The following is a 17,330-nucleotide window of genomic DNA, read 5'->3' as shown; positions in this document are numbered from 1 at the left end:
CCCCTCCCCATGAACCACTGACCCTGCCGTCGGTGGAGTTGCTTGCCGTACCATAGATGCAACTACAACGGAGAGGTATCCGTTGAGAGGTCAGACAAACGTGTGGTTCCTGAAGAGAGGCAGCAGCCTTTTCAGTAGTTACAGGGGCAACAGTCTGGATAGTTGACTGATGCATCTAGCTCTGCTGTGTGGTTAAATGGTGATGGTGTCCTCTTGGGTAAAGTATTCCGGAGGTAAAATATCACCCTTCAGAGTCTCCGGGCGGAGACTACTCAGGAGGATGTCGTCCTCAGGAGAAACAAAACTGGCGTTCTGCGGATAGGAGCGTGGAATGTTAGGTTAGAAAATTTAAAAAGGGAAACGGGTACAGATTTTAAATTGTAAGATATTTCCAGAGGCATATACGGACTCTGGCCACAATTTATTGGTGATGAACTGTAGATTAAAACAGAAGAACTTTCAAAAAGGTAGGAAATTAAGGAGATGGGACCTGGATAAGTTGAAAGAACCACAGGTTTTTGAGAGTTTCAGAGGGAGCATTAGGCAACGGCTGCCAAGAACAAGGAAAAGGGATACAGTAGAAGATGAATGGGTAGCTTTAAGAGATGAAATAGTGAAGGCAGCAGAGGGCAGAGGATCAAGGGCAAGGCATAGAAGAAATCCTTGGACAATACAGGAGAAACTGAATTTAATTGATGAAAGGAGAAAAAAATCAGCAAATGACGCAGGTGAAAGGGAATATAAACATCTAAAAAATGAGATCGACAGGGAGTGCAAAATAGCTAAACAGGAGTAGTTAGAGGGCAAGTGTAAGGATTCAGAAGTATATTTCACCAGGGAAAGATAGATACCACATATAGTAAATTTAAGAGGTCTTTGGGAAAAGAGAACCAGCTGTATGAATATATCGAATTCACATGGAAAACCTGTCCTAAGTAAAGAAGAGAAAGCTGAAAGGTGGAAGGAGTATGTAGAGGGTCTATACAAAAGAGATGAACTTGAAGGCAATGTTACAGAAATGGAAGAGGAAGTACATAAAGATGAGATAGAATATATGATACTGTGAGAAGATTTTGACAGAACACTGAAAGACTTAAGTCGAAACAGGGCCCCGGGAGACGACATTCCGTCAGAACCACTGATGGCTTGGGAGAACCAGCAATGACAAAACTCTTCCATACGGCGTACAAGATATGTGAGACAGGCGAACTATCCCCATGCTTCAAGAAATATGTAATAATTCCAATTTCAAAGAAAGTAGTTGTTTACAGGTGTGGAAATTACCGAACAGTCAGTGTAATAAGTCATGGTTGGAAAATATTAACAAGAATTATTTACAGAAGAATGGGAAAACTAGCAGAAGCCGACCTCAGGGGAGATCAGTTTGGATTTCAGAGAAATGTAGGGACACACGAGGCAATACTGGCCCTACGACTTATCTTAGAAGCTAGGTTAAGGAAAGACAAACCTATGTTTATAGCATTTCTAGACTTAGAGGAAGCTCTTGAAAATTTTGACTGGAATACTGCCTTTGAAATTCCGAAGTTAGCAGGGGTAAAATACAGGGAATGAAACGCTAATGACAACTCGTTTTGCAGCCAGACGGCAGTCATAAGAGTCTACGGGCATGAAAGGGAAGCAGTGGCTAAAAAGAGAGTGGGACAGGATTGTAGCCTATCCCTGATGTTATTCAATTTGCACATCGAGCAATCAGTAAAGAAAATCAAAGAAAAGTTTGGAACAGGAATTAAAATCCAGGGATAACACATAAAACCTTTTTGGTTTGCCGATGACACTGTAATTCTGTCAGATACAGAAAAGAACTAGGAACAACAGTTGGACGGAATGAACAGTGACTTGAAAGGGGGATATAAGATCAACATCAACAAAAGGAAAACGAGGATAATGGAATATAGTCGAATTAAATCTGGTGGTGGTGAGGAAATCAGCTTAAGAAACGACACATTTAAATTAGTAGATGAGTTTTGATATTTGGGCAGCTAAATAACTGACGACGGCAAAACTAGAGAGGGTATTAAACGTTGCCTGGCAATTGCAAGCAAAACGTTTCTGAATAAGATAGATTTGTTAACATCAGATATAGACTCAGGTGTTAGCAAGTCTTCTCTGAAGATATTTGTCTGAAATGTAGCCATATATGGAAGTCAAACACGAACAATAAACAGTTTAGACAAGAAGAGAATAGAAGCTTTTGAAATGTGGTGCTACGGAAGAATGCTGATAATTAGGTCAGCAGATCACGTAACTAATGAGAAGATAGTGAGTAGAATTGGGGTGAAAAGAAATTTGTGCTACAACCCGACCAGAAGAAGGGATCGGGTGATAGGACACATTCTGAGACTTCAGGGAATCACCAGTACCGCAAGGGATTCTGTGGGGTAAAAATCGTAGACTGAGACAAAGAGATGAATACAGTAAGCAGATTCAGAAGGACGTAGGCTGCACCAGTTATTCGGAGATGAAGAGGCTTGCAGAGGATAGAGCAGCATGGAGAGCTGCATCAAACCAGTCTTCGGACTGAAGACCACAACAACAACAATAATTAGCCCAGCCTGTATTTATTGTGTGTAAGTAGAACAGTAAGTGGAACAGGTTGTTTATTCGAAAGACGTCGAACTTATCATTAACCACTTGACGTCCTCTAGATTTGCCCATGCATTACAGTCTACAGATATACTGGTCATGTGGCTTCTATATGTTTTCTAATATCATCCACTGTCCTGCCATATGGACTTCCTCTTGGAATGCAGCAAATGACTTTCTCGATCTATCTACAATACATTCTTTTAGCCACATGTCCAGCCCATCTACATTTCAGTTATAATCACGTCCTTAACTCCTGTCTGCCCCTCATGTATTTGTCTCTTTTTGAAATCTCGCGTAATAATTCACGACACACGTCTTTCCATTGGTAGCCGAATCACCCTCAGTTTATGAATAATGTTCACACTAAAAGTCCGTGGGGCACTGCCGTAAGTCAGTACCGTTAATATACACTTATTGTAAACTCTTTTTCTCAGAAACTTCTGACGTTAGTTTCCAAAACGATATTTATTTAACCAAAAGCACCCCATGTCTTTTCTACTCTTCTGTTTACTAATTTTGACATCTGCCAGGAAATGTTCTTCAGTTATTCTAAATAAAAAAATCAAGAACAGGCTCTGAGCTTTCACCTCTAGTTTTTAACTTTTGTTTTCGAAGGGTTGATTATACATGATTATTCTAGTCTTATTACATTTACTTTTCAGACCGACTTTCAAACTTTCTCTGTTAAATTCTTTCATTAGCCGGTGACGTTTGTCTGCACTAGAAACAAAACAGTAAAAACGTCATGGGGAAAACCGAAGGATTCAGGTATGTTCCGTTAATTCGTATTCCTTTTCTTTTCCACAGGTTTGAGAGGTGGAAACCTATATCCGTCGTACTGCTATTCATCTGTGATTTGTAACCGACACCGTTTTCGTTAAGATGCTTACAGCGCCATCTATTAGTAAATTTTTCGTTAATTTCTTATTTGTTCCATGATGATTTCCCCTTCGTCAATAATATGATGTTCCAATTTGACGTCATTCTAAGCAGTGGTTCTCTTTCTACCGCGTATTGAAACTGGGACTTCAGTTAGCCGGCCGGGGTGGCCGAGCGGTTCTAGGCGCTACAGTCTGGAACCGCGCGACCGTTACGGTTGAAGGTTCGAATCCTGCCTCGGATTTGGATGCGTGTGATGTCCTTAGGTTAGTTAGGTTTAAGTAGTTCTAAGTTCTAGGGGACTAATGACCTCAGAAGTTAAGTCCCATAGTGCTCAGAGCCATTTGAACCATTTGAACTTCAGTTATGGACACCCTGTACATCAGTGTATATCGTATAGTGAGAAGAAACGAGTTCCTCGTCCAGGTCTTGAAGACTCAAGAGATATCTAGCAGCCGCTGTGTCATCCCATGCCTAGCGGTGTCATGCAGATGCAGGGCGGAGGGGCACACCACTCCCCCGGCCATTTTGCAGACATTCCAGACGGTGGAGGTACTACTACTCGTAGTTCCACAGTCGGCATCGCAAGGCTGAGTGCACCCCGTACCAGTCCTCCCACCAATGAAAAATCCTTGGCAGTTCCAGAAATCGGACCCGAGTCCCCTGCATGGTAGCCATCTACGTCATTTCTGATGATCACCCATCCTGTGTTATGTTTAAAGTTAGGAGAATTAGGGGCTCTCTCCATGATCTCTTCTTGCTCTGTTTATTTGCCTCCCGTACCTCTATCATCTCGATCGAAGTGGCAATGAGGCTATCTGCTGTTGTTGTGCATATGAACTTTCGCAGTTCGGTCGCTTTTCCATGTCTGTGGAGTGACGCACTTCGCTACACCAACAGACTGCCTTCTCTGAAGTAGACCAAAAGACGTAAGAATAGCTGCATTAGAAGTCAAATGCGTCATAATTTCTTTTTCATTTGACGGTTTGCCCTCGCGGAAGCTCTACGTGCCATATAGCGTCAGCTGGAGAAAAAGTCCCTCGGATGGACATAACCTCCAATTTCCCACCTGGCGGAGGCCATAAGTTGTTGTGGTCTTCAGTCCTGAGACCGGTTTTTATGCAGCTCTCCATGCTACTCTATCCTGTGCAAGCTTCTTCATCTCCCAGTACGTACTGCAGCCTACATCCTTCTGAATCTGCTTAGTGTATCCATCTCTTGGTCTCCCTCTACCATTTTTACCCTCCACGCTGCCCTCCAATACCAAATTGGTGATCCCTCGGTGTCTCAGAACATGTCCTACCAACCGATCCCTTCTTCTAGTCAAGTTGTGCCACAAGCTCCTCTTCTCCCCAATTCTATTCAATACCTCCCCATTAGTTATGTGATCTACCCATCTAATCTTCAGCATTCTTCTGTAGCACCACATTTCGAAAGCTTCTATTATCTTCTTGTCTAAACTATTTATCGTCCACGTTTCACTTCCATACATGGCTACACTCCATACGAATACTTTCAGAAACGACTTCCTGACACTTAAATCAATACTCGATGTTAAAAAATTTTTCTTCTTCAGAAACGCTTTCCTTGCCATTGCCAGTCTACATTTTGTATCCTCTCTACTTCGACCATCATCAGTTATTTTGCTCCGCAAATAGCAAAACTCCTTTACAACTTTAAGTGTCTCATTTCCTAATCTAATTCCCTCATCATCACCCGACTTAATTCGACTATTCGACTTCATTCCATTATCATCGTTTTGCTTTTGTTGATGTTCATCTTATATCCTCCTTTCAAGACACTGTCCATTCCGTTCAACTGCTCTTCCAAGTCCTTTGCTGTCTCTGACAGAATTACGATGTCATCAGCGAACCTCAAAGTTTTTATTTCTTCTCCATGGATTTTAATACCTACTCCGAACTTTTCTTTTGTTTCCTTTATTGCTTGCTCAATGTACAGATTGAATAACATCGGGGATAGGCTACAACCCTGTCTCACTCCCTGCCCAACCACTGCTTCCCTTTCATGTCCCTCGACTCTTATAACTGCCATCTGCTTTCTGTACAAATTGTAAATAGCCTTTCGCTCCCTGTATTTTACCCCTCCCACCTTCAGAATTTGAAAAAGAGTATTCCAGTCAACATTGTCAAAAGCTTTCTCTAAGTCTACAAATGCTAGAAACGTAGGTTTGCCTTTCCTTAATCTTTCTTCTAAGATAAGTCGTAGGGTCAGTATTGCCTCACGTGTTCCAACATTTCTACGGAATCCAAACTGATCTTCCCCGAGGTCGGCTTCTATCAGTTTTTCCATTCGTCTGTAAAGAATTCGCGTTAGTGTTTTGCAGCTGTGACTTATTAAACTGATAGTTCGGTAATTTTCACATCTGTCAACACCTGCTTTCTTTGGGATTGGAATTATTATATTCTTCTTCAAGTCTGAGGGTATTTCGCCTGTCTCATACATCTTGCTCACCAGATGGTAGAGTTTTGTCATGGCTGTCTCTCCCAAGGCTGTCAGTAGTGAAACCAGGCCATAAAGACAGTGGAAAAATCCACGTGTTATAAAATATTCTTTCTTCTACGGGTTAAGACCCGAGATACACACGTGTGTACTTAAAATATTTTGAAAAATATAAAAAATAATAATTAAAACTATCTACTTTATCATTTAACTATGTGAAACAACAAAAAAAGCACGATGAAAATATTTTTCTTCACTTATTTTATCACCCTGACTGAATAGGTTATTATATTTATTGCTCTTCTAGACGGTGCCGTAAGTTATAGGCGTTGGAAGAAATAAATGTGTACTGGAAAATATTTATAAAACTGACGCGGAATTGAACCTTGCTAATAACCAGGAGAACTAGAATGAAATTTTCACTCTACAGCGGAGTGTGCGCTGATATGAAATTTCCTGGCAGATTAAAACTGTGTGCCGGACCGAGACTCGAACTCGGGACCTTTGCCTTTCGCGGGTAAGTGCTCTACCGCCCGCGAAAGGCAACGGTCCCGAGTTCGAGTCTCGGTCCGGTACACAGTTTAATCTGCCAGGAAGTTTCATATCAGCGCACACTCCGCTGTAGAGTGAAAATTTAAGTCTAGAAACATCCCCCTGGCTGTGGCTAAGCCATGTCTCCGCAATATCCTTTCTTCCAGGAGTGCTAGTTCTGCAAGGTTCGCAGAAGAGCCTCTGTGAAGTTTTGAAGGTAGGAGACGAGGTACTGGCGGAATTAAAGCTGTGAGGACGGGGCGTGAGTCGTGCTTGGGTAGCTCAGTCGGTAGAGCACTTGCCCGCGATAGGCAAAGGTCCCGAGTTCGAGTCTCGGTCAGGCACACTGTTTTAATCTGCCAGGAAGTTTAACAGGAGAACTGCCCATCACGTGTGCGTCTATGTAACTGCTTTGTCAGCGCAGTGGTTGGCTAAACAGAGGCGTCCGGGATCGATTCCCGGCCGAGTCGAAGATTTTCCCCGGTTGGAGACTGGCTGCTGTGTTGTCCTTATCTTCGTATCATCATTAAAGAAACTAGAGTCGCCTACCTGGCTTCACATGACTTCGAGCCATGGTACACCTCGCAACAGGTGAAAGTTTGGAATTGTCACAACACACAGTCGTATCGTTTTTCCCTTGTTGGCTGCGTGTGTACAACCCGAAAGCCAATTCATTGCAAATATCATCACATAAAATGCTCAAACGGTGATTTCGATGCACCATTCGACTTCTGTCACCTGTCCGCTTATGTGCATCTCCAGCATGCTCTGTCCCAAGTATTTCGCTGTATCTTTACGTTTGAGAGCGAGAGACGAACGGACGTGCTTATTGACCAGTTGAACGCAACACAAAGTTGCACAATGAATGTTTTTTGTCGAGTGTTGCGCGAAGTACAATTCGTGGGAAACGAAGTCATTCCCCCAGTGTAGTTTGTTGGATTATTAGTAGACCTACAATGAAGATCTGTGTGCTTCAAAGGCACAGGTCCAGCGGAGTTCACTTAATGGTTTTACTTTGTTATGGAGCCACAATTAGATAAAACGTTTTGAAAGATATAACGGCCGTTTGACTGTACAACAGGTGTTATTCTAAAATCTAGATTTCGGCCTTAAGTCATTTTCAAGTGTTACAAATACAAAAGAAAAAAATCGTTAGGTTTGAGTAGAACACAAATATGTCTCCTCAGTATCCCAGTTTGCACCATGCGATCTGTGGTATACCAACTGGAATGTCTTTATGATGGTCTTTGACGATTGTTTCACTTATGTTTATGTCAGTGGCTGCTTCGACACAGTGTAGTGAAGTTTAAATGTGTGATTTGGACAGTTATTTCATTCCACAACCATACCAAGTGAATAAGTCATGCTAATTGTCAGTAAATTAGCCTATTACACAAATGTACTCGCATTTACTTTCGACAAAATTGGTTTATATAACCGAAGATATATGTCTGACGACGATTTGTGTTTTACTCGAGTCTTATGATTTTCGATGCTTGTAACACTTGAAAATGGTCTAAGGCTGAAATCTAGATTTTGAAATCAAACCTGTTGTACAGTCAAATGGCGATTAGATCTTTCATAAAGGAGATCACTTAGATAGCGTAAGAGTTCACCTAATTGGAACATGTTGGAGGTTTCCAGCCTAAAAGTCGTATTTGGCATAAAAAGAAAATACATGCAGATATCTGGATTTTTTTGAATACAGAGATGATGGTGAAGTACCAAAATATCAAAGTAAGGTAGGGAACGTGGGAATAGAATCGCTCCAATGGTATAAGCCAAAAGATTTGTCTACTGCCCACTGGAGTAAATAACACTTGTCACGCAGCCAGACTGAGAGTAGGCAACCCTGCAAACAGGTTGGTGCACCTGGCGAAGAGCTAGGCAGATGAGCACCAAAAGGTTCAAAAAATGGCTCTGAGCACTGTGGGACTTAACATATGAGGTCATCAGTCCCTTACACTTAGAACTACTTAAACCTAACTAACCTAAGGACATCACACAAATCCTTGCCCGAGGCAGGATTCGAATATGCGACCGTAGCAGCAGCGCGGTTCCGGACTAAAGCGCCTAGAACCAAAAGGTTCGTGGTCCATCACGTTGAAAGGAAGCACCTTGTACATTAATTGAAGGGATGGCGAAAGGTTAGTAACTAACGTCATTTCGAAGTGGAGAGCATACGATACGGAACATAGACTAGTATAAGAAAAGAACGGAAAGGCCTGCTTCTGGGGACTGAAACTGTTTATTATTGTGTTTTCGATGGAAATGATTCGACACGCAACCGACGTTCAAGTGCATTCCAGGTCTGTTTGATGATGTTCGTATCGGGACTTGCTACTTCTCAGTGACCAGGCGAGGTGGCGCAGTGGTTAGCACACTGGACTCGCATTCGGGAGGACGACGGTTCAATCCCGTCTCCGGTCATCCTGATTTAGGTTTTCCGTGATTTCCCTAAATCGCTTCAGGCAAATGCCGGGATGGTTCCTTTGAAAGGGCACGGCCGATTTCCTTCCCTATCCTTCCCTCACCCGAGCTTGCGCTCCGTCTCTAATGACCTCGTTGTCGACGGGACGTTAAACACTAATCTCCTCCTCCTCCTCCTACTTCTCAGTGCAGCTCTTACATCTAACACTCTTGAAAACATGATGTAATGGCCCTTAGAAAGTGCACAACTGCATTATGGCCTTCTTCTTTTTCCTGGCCTTTATCCCGTATCATTACGGGATCGGCATGTTAATTATTGGACCTGGCATAATTGTACTACCCCAGTTCACCAGTTGTCTGCACCTAGTATCTAGTGTTATTCCATGTGACAGTGTGCGAACGGTTTCCAAATGTTTGTGAATCGTGTACGTGAGGTGGGACTTGGGTACCAGCCCGGTATTCACCTGGTCGGATGTGGTAAACAGTCTAAAAACCACATACTTGCTGGACAGGACACCGGCTTCTGTCTTTAATTTGCCGGGTGGATCCGAGCCGGGGCCGCAAATGCCGGATCGCCATCCGAACGCGCGGGGCTGTCGGGGCAGGTTCACAAGAGCAGTATTGTGCTTATGTAGAATCGGCCTTGTTTGCAATTGTTGCTACAGAATGGGAGGTATCCTATAGTCCAAATACTTTCATAAACGCCTGCTAGTTTTTAATCGTTGACCGTAAATACTGATCCGACTTCAAACCAGGAAACGTAACTTCATACCATCACATCACCTCAGCTGTATTTCACTGTCATCACAACACATTTAGGTAAATTTCCTGCACCGAGTCTGCACAAGCCCAACAAAGAGCCTCACTATGTAGCGTGGTTAATCACTTACTTGAATGTTCTTCTTCTGGTCAACGAGATACTGATGGCTGTGTTTGGATCACTAACGTCGCTCAGTCGCTCTTGTAATCATTAGCTTCTGGGTAACCGCGCGATTATCAGTTCGGTGATACCTGTCAATTAGGTTCTTGCCCTACAGAATCTGTGCTTCACAGGAACATAATTAACTGTGAGTCATTGTGGATGTGCTTCCTGTGGAATTTCGCCGACAGGATGTGTGAACTGTAGACACATACAAATTCCCGTTTCAACTCAATCAATTTCCTTCTTTGACTCAGTTTAACGGGAGACATCAAACGGTCTTCACTGCAGTCACATACTCTCAGATGCGCAGCCTGGCGTCATACAAAATAGATGCAAAGGCTGCAGATCGTAGTCTAAGTAATTCGCTCAACTCACGTAAACCCCTCCCGTGCAAAGATTCTCTGTTATCGAATAGATAGAGGAAACTAGAGAGATTTCCTGACCTAATGCATTTGTAATTATATGCTTTTTTAATGAGAAGGAACGCCATTTCCCTTCTGTGAACTGAGACTCAGCGAGATCTGAAGTGCAGTTTCATCGAAAGGTCTTCGGACTTTTTGTAGTAGAGGTAGAGTATACAAAGACTGAAACGCTGAAAAATATTACCTTACACCCATGCTATGGTAACAAGCAACTAGAAAGTTACTATATATGTTTAGAAATTGACCTTCAACATGATAGGTCTCAGTCAGACAGTTGACTCAAAATACTCGACAACTAAAATGAATTATTTCGGAAGCTATGTCCCACATCATTCAATGCCGCTCGATGAGAATCGTGCACTGTTTCTAATCTCTAATACAACTGCTCCTCGGTGTGTTGTGACAAACTGGCAATTCAGAACATTTCCAGAGATGTCTTCGTACGGAGTAAACACATAAGACTACGTCACTGGATCGGAAAACAAAATTTTCAGATGAGTTCTTAATAGCTAGACACTCACATTCTTTGGTCCTCGGAACGTGGAAACACGGATCCCTTAATCTCGTAGGCATCTTAGAGAATTTATAATCAGAAATAAATAGGTTGAATGTAGATATAGTGAGAAGTGGTAAAGAGCACGAGTGGGTCTAAAAATGAATAAGAAAACAGGAATGTGAAGGAATTATTATAAACACTGTAGTCAACACCGCAATACAGCAGTACGAGTTTTCACACCGACTATCTCCACGACTGATGAAGAGACTGAAGGAATGTATGATGAGAAAAAAGAAATTATTCATATCGTTAAGGGAGACGAAAATTTGTGATTGGGGACTGATATTCGACTGTGGGAAAGGAATGAAAGGAGAAGCTGCCTGGCGGAGTTTTTTCCTCTGAACACGATTTAATCATTGCCAACACTTGGCTTAAGACTCATGAAAGAAAGGTGTATACATGGAAGAGACCTGGACACATCACAAGGGTTCAGACAGATTATGTAATGGTAAGAAAAAGATTTAGAGACCAGATTTTAAACTGTAAAACATATCCAGGAGAAGAGGCAAACTCCTAGCATAAATCATTACTTACGAACTACAGTTTAATATTGAAGAAATTGCGAAGAGGGAAGAAATTAAGGAGCTGCGACGTGAATAAGTTAAACGTAGCAGAGATTTCAGAGCTTTTGAAGGAGTATTAGGTAATGATCCACTGAAACAAAGGAAATAAAAACAATAGAACGTGAATGAGTAGCTTTAAGAGGTAAAATAGTAAAGGCAACAAAACATCAAATGGGCAAAAAGACAAGGCGTATTAAAAATCGCTGGATAATGCAACAGATGCTGAATCTAATTGCTGAAAGCAGAAAACGTAAAAATGGAGCAAACGAAACAGGCAAATGGGAATACGGACGTCTACACATTGAGACTGCCAGAAAGCGCAAAACGGCAAAACAGAAATGGCTAGAGGATAAATGAAAAACTGTAGAAACATGCATAACTATGTGAAAGACGAATGCCGCCTATTAGAGTGAAGAGAAGCGTCTGTATAACATCAAAAACTCCTGACATTACGAGCAGCGAGACTGCTAAGCATTATATAGGGTCTTAGGGTATAAGTACAGATATTGTAATCATTGGTGCCTTAATATGTACCCACTTCAGTGTGTTAGTTGTTTTTTCTCTGGGTCTAACCGTTTTCCCGCCAACACGTCACATAATTTACTACCTTATATTTTCCGCACTGTCGTACCTGCTCCACCAAGTGGACTAAACTAACCGTTTTGCGTCTACGCATCCACACTTCAACAGCTGACCTGCTGCATAGGGAAAATAAGCATTAATGGCTTGCTCTTGCCACATCTACTGGGAGGTACAACCAACTTAAAAACACACTGCTCCTAAACCTATAATTATTAGTCCGCAAATGAAATAAATATTGATGTAATGTTGTTCAGTACACTGTCCTCAGTCACCAATCAAAAGATCTGCACTTATACCTCTAAGACCTGTATGCATGGTGTTACAAAAAGGTACGGCCAAACTTTCAGGAAACATTCCTCACACACAAATAAAGAAAAGATCTTATGTGGACATGTGTCCGGAAAGGCTTAATTTCCATGTTAGAGCTCATTTTAGTTTCGTCAGTATGTACTGTACTTCCTCGATTCACCGCCAGTTGGCCCAACTGAAGGAAGGTAATGTTGACTTCGGTGCTTGTGTTGACATGCGACTCATTGCTCTACAGTACTAGCATCAAGCACATCAGTACGTAGCATCAACAGGTTAGTGCTCATCACGAACGTGGTTTTGCAGTCAGCGCAATGTTTACAAATGCGGAGTTGGCAGATGCCCATTTGATGTATGGATTAGCACGGGGCAATAGCCGTGGCGCGGTACGTTTGTATCGAGACAGATTTCCAGAACGAAGGTGTCCCGACAGGAAGACGTTCGAAGCAATTGATCGGCGTCTTAGGGAGCACGGAACATTCCAGCCTATGACTTGCGACTGGGGAAGACCTAGAACGACGAGGACACCTGCAATGGACGAGGCAATTCTTCGTGCAGTTCACGATAACCCTAATGTCAGCGTCAGAGAAGTTGCTGCTGTACAAGGTAACGTTGACCACGTCACTGTATGGAGAGTGCTACGGGAGAACCAGTTGTTTCCGTACCATGTACAGCGTGTGCAGGCACTATCAGCAGCTGATTGGCCTCCACGGGTACACTTCTGCGAATGGTTCATCCAACCATGTGTCAATCCTCATTTCAGTGCAAATGGTCTCTTTACGGATGAGGCTTCATTCCAACGTGATCAAATTGTAAATTTTCACAATCAACATGTGTGGGCTGACGAAAATGCGCACGCAATTGTGCAATCACGTCATCAACACAGATTTTCTGTGAACGTTTGGGCAGGCATTGTTGGTGATGTCTTGATTGGGCCCCATGTTCTTCCACCTACGCTCAATGGAGCACGTTATCATGATTTCATACGGGATACTCTACCTGTGCTGCTAGAACATGTGCCTTTACAAGTACGACACAACATGTGGTTCATGCGAGATGGAGCTCCTGCACATTTCAGTCGAAGTGTTCGTACGCTTCTCAACAACTGATTTGGTGACCGATGGATTGGTAGAGGCGGACCAATTCCATGGCCTCCACGCTCTCCTGACCTCAACCCTCTTGACTTTCATTTATGGGGGCATTTGAAAGCTCTTGTCTACGCAACCCCGGTACCAAATGTAGAGACTCTTCGTGCTCGTATTGTGGACGACTGTGATACAATACGCCATTCTCCAGGGCTGCATCAACGCATCAGGGATTCCATGTGGCGGAGGGTGGATGCATGTATCCTCGCTAACGGAGGACATTTTGAACATTGTCTGTAACAAAGTGTTTGAAGTCACGCTGGTACGTTCTGTTGCTGTGTGTTTCCATTCCATGATTAATGTGATTTGAAGAGAAGTAATAAAATGAGCTCTAACATGGAAAGTAAGCGTTTCCGGACACATATTTTCTTTCTTTGTGTGTGAGGAATGTTTCCTGAAAGTTTGGCCGTACCTTTTTGTAACACCCTGTATATTTTTTAATGATATTTTGGTAACTTAATGTCTGTAAGACAGTAATTTGAGTAACGCAGGACTGCATCGGATTTAGTGGTAAGATGGCCCAGTGGACATTTCGTCAAAAACTGAGCACAGATTAAACATGAAAACAGGAAGAAGGTGTGCTGAATTGTGAGAAAAATGCAAAATAGAAACAGTGAATGGTCCAAGCTCAATACGGGCAACATCGAGGGAAGTGGTGAAGTGGTCCCGGTATTGGACTGCAAAACTGACGATCCGAGTTCAAAACTCCATTGTGCCATTTATTCTTTTTTTTCACAATGTTACGACCTGTCCATCCGGCCATTGAAATGTTTGTTCTCTTTCTATATTCTTGGCAGTTGTCATACTATACACTGGTTACAGGATAACAGTCATGTGATAAGAATACGTTACCGTCGCAAGTAAATGTGATGAATGGTGAGAGCAGGAGAGATACAACACAGACTTCTCACATACATGAAAACAACAAATAAACGGCTGTGAACTATGTTACAACAAAGGAACCCAAGAGTCAAAACTTCCAACACGGAACGCAACTTCACAAACGTTAAAAACATATGTTTTGACAGAACACAGAGAAACTGTGTGAGTGTCAAACTGTTGCGTTCATTTGTTGCAGCTTGTGTGGCAAATTATTACGTTTTCATCATTTCCTTGAGAGTGATCACATTCACATTCATATGAACATCTATATCGGGCAAGGAGGCATATCTCGCTCACTCACCAGGCGTACAAATCAGGCGCGCCGACAAGAGATTCCTATCGTATGACACACGTACTGTCACAAATGCCGTGTATGACACACCAGACGTGTTTTCTGGTGGAGGATTCCGTTGACATGTCGCCTTGTCATGAAACGTTTGCGGTTCCCATTCGAAAGGCACTTCTTTCGAGTGCTAATAAAGTAGTTGTACATAATCAACTTTCATTATAGGTCCCCTCCTTACACCTCACTGTTGCAAACGGACGTTACACTACGTCACGCACCGAGCGAGGTGACGCAGTGGTTAGACACTGGACTCGCATTCGGGAGGACGACTGTTCAATCCCGCGTCCGGCCATCCTGATTTAGGTTTTCCGTGATTTCCCTAAATCGCTGCAGGCAAATGCCGGGATGGTTCCTTTCAAAGAGCACGGCCTACTTCCTTCCCCGTCCTTCCCTAATCCGATGAGACCGATGACCTCGCTGTCTGGTTTCCTTCCCCAAACAACCCAACCCCAACTACGTCACAGACACACATTTGAATACAGCGAACAGAAAAAAAAATAGTACCAGCGAGATTTGAACACAACTCGCCCCTTTACCCGACTGCCAGTCCAACACCGTGGCCACTCACTCACGACACCATAGTGGAACCAGTCTTCCCTTTACTGCATGTCATGTGCTTGGCCCGTTTACTGTTTCTATTTTGCGTTTTTTTGTACAGTTCAGTACACCTTCTTCCTGTTTTCATGCTTGATTCGTGTTCACTTTTTGACGGGTTGTCTACTGGGCCTTCTTACCACCAAATCTGAATGGTTTGCAATGGAGAGCTTCCCCTGTAAGTTACGCTTCAACTTCAGTGGAGAGTGAGGTGTGGAGAAAACAGGAAGGAGAATTTTGTTCCCACATTGACGAAGGAGGTAAGAGGCGGAAGTTCTAAATTTCACGTTCAATAAATCGTTCACACGGAAGAATCGTACAAATATACCGTCATTTGACAGTGGACCGTCGGACGACAGAGTAATAAGCATCCCTGACGTAGAGAAACAATTGAAAGCTCTGAAAGCAAATAAATCGCCAGGTCCGGATGGAATCGCAATTCGATTTCGCAAAGAGTACTCTATGACATTGGCGTTACATAGCCTGCATATATGGTGAATCTCTCGCCCAGCACGAAGTCCCAGGTGACTGGCAAAAAGCGCAAGTGACTCCAGTATATAAGAAGGGTAAAAGAACGAACCCGCAAAATTACAGACCAATATCTGTAACTTCGGTTTACGGCAAAGTCCTTGAAAATATTCTCAATATGTATATAATAAACTTTCTTGAGGCTGAGAAGCTTATGTTCACGAATCAGCATGGTTTTCGAAAGCATCGCTCGTACGAAACTCAAGTTTGCCTTTTTCTCACGTAACGTACTGCGAACAACGGATGAAGGGCAACAGGCAGATACCATATTTCTAGATTTCCGAAAAGCATTTGACACTGTGCCCCACTGCAGGCTGTTAACGAAGTTACGAATATATGGAATAAGTCACAGATACGTGAGTGGCTCGAATATTTCTTCAGTAATAGGACCCAGTATGTTGTCCTCGAAGGCTAGTAGTCATGAGAGACAAGGTTCAAATGGTTCAAATGGCTCTGAGCACTATGGGACTCAACTGCTGTGGTCATAAGTCCCCTAGAACTTAGAACTACTTAAACCTAACTAACCTAAGGACATCACACACATCCATGCCCGAGGCAGGATTGGAAACTGCGACCGCAGCAGTCGCACGGTTCCGGACTGCGCGCCTAGAACCGCGAGACCACCGCGGCCGGCTGAGAGACAAGGGTAACGTCAAGAGTGCACCAGGGAAGTGTAACAGGACCGCCCTTGTTTACTATATACATAAATGATTTAGCGGACAACAGGGTGAGCAGCAGTCTGCGGTTGTTTACTGATGATATTGTGGCGTACGGTAAGGAGTCGAAGTCGAGTGACATTAGGAAGATGCAAGACGATTTATCAAAATTTATAGTATGTGTGATGAATGGCAGCTCGCTCTAAATGTGGAGAAATGTAAATCAATCCGGATGAGCAGGAAGAACGTGTCGAGTACAGCGTTAGTAGTGTTCTGCTTGACACAATCGAGTCGTTTAAATATCTGGGCGTAACTGAAAAGCTATATGAAATGGAGCAATCATGTGAGAACTATGGTAGGGAAGGCGAATGGTCGACTTCGGTTAATTGCGAGAATTTTAGGAAAGGAGACCTCATATAGGACGCGGGTGGGACCTATTCTTGACTACTGCTCGAGTGTTTGGCATCCGTTCCAGGTCGGATTGAAGGAAGACATTGATGCAATTCAGAGGCGGGCTGCTAGATTTGTTACCAGTATGTTCTAACAACACGTGAGTGTTGAGGAGGTGCTTCGGGAACTCAAATGGGAATCCCTGGAGGGAAGGCGACATCATTTTCGAGAAACACCATTCAGAAAATTTAGAGAACCAGCATTTGAAGTTGACTACCGAACGATTCTACTGCCGCCAATATACATCGCGCATGAGGACCACGAGGATAGAATTCGAGAAATTAGGGCTTCATACGGAGGCATTTCAAACAAACTAAACTCTTCCCGCACAGGCCATGAAGCTTCAAAGGTACCGACTGGCCGCCGAGTCATCCTCATCCCACAGGCGTCACTAGAAGAGGATATGGAGGGGCATGTGATCACCACACCGCTCTTCCAGCCGTAGGTCAGTTTCCGAGACCGGAGCCGCTA

The sequence above is a fragment of the Schistocerca piceifrons genome, chromosome X (genome assembly GCF_021461385.2).
Source record: "Schistocerca piceifrons isolate TAMUIC-IGC-003096 chromosome X, iqSchPice1.1, whole genome shotgun sequence".
NCBI lineage: Eukaryota > Metazoa > Arthropoda > Insecta > Orthoptera > Acrididae > Schistocerca > Schistocerca piceifrons.
Note: the sequence above shows the minus strand (reverse complement) of the source record.